Raw genomic sequence first — 874 nt, forward strand, 5'->3', positions numbered from 1 at the left:
ATAGCGGCTTAGAAAACTTTAATAGCATTTCTCTCGATACTACAGTTTTTATACTGAAAAATATACGTAGTTAAAGAATAATAGCAATTTTGGTGGCGGAGTACAAATGTACGCTTTATATAGATGATATTTAGTAATGGCGTCCTAGGGGCGGACGAAATGCTCGGGTCGATAGAAGGAAGGTTGCTTGCCTACGAAACTCAAATACGCTTTCGTCTTATTGCTGATGATCATCTCCACTTACAATGGGCTTATCTGTGATATATCCTCAGGAATGTAATCAACATAACTCAAAATTGATTAGATCGTAAAGTAAGTACATGCAATTTTAAAAATTTATTTAATAAATGAGAGGATTTTTGAAGAAAAATAAAAATAAATAGTTTTAGGAAAATTATAAAACATAACACAAACAAAGTAACAGTTTCTTTTTTGCTAGGGAATTTCAGTATTCTTATATTACGTCATATGTCGGTAAGGTCAGTCACAGAATAAAACTATAAAGTACTAAATTATGGCATTTATAGTGACACTCTATTTATCTATAATACAGTAGATTAAAATTAATTCTTTAGAGAGAGAGAGAGAGAGAAGGAGATGTATTTTAGGAGTATTATTCAATTGTACAATGTTGTATTGCAATTTATTCAATCAAAAGTTTAATTTAAATTGAAATTTAAATTAACGAAATTTTGGTAGACTGAGACTTGATATACTTTATTCTATAACAGAAATTTATTTTTATATGATATTCGGTTTAGCACATTAATTTACAATATAAATAATATGTTAATTAGTATATTAAAGTGACAAATTATTGTATATATATATATATATATATATATATATATATATTTCTATTATACAATATTAA

Source organism: Trachymyrmex septentrionalis, unplaced genomic scaffold (genome assembly GCF_001594115.1).
Source record: "Trachymyrmex septentrionalis isolate Tsep2-gDNA-1 unplaced genomic scaffold, Tsep1.0 scaffold80, whole genome shotgun sequence".
NCBI classification, from domain to species: Eukaryota; Metazoa; Arthropoda; class Insecta; order Hymenoptera; family Formicidae; genus Trachymyrmex; species Trachymyrmex septentrionalis.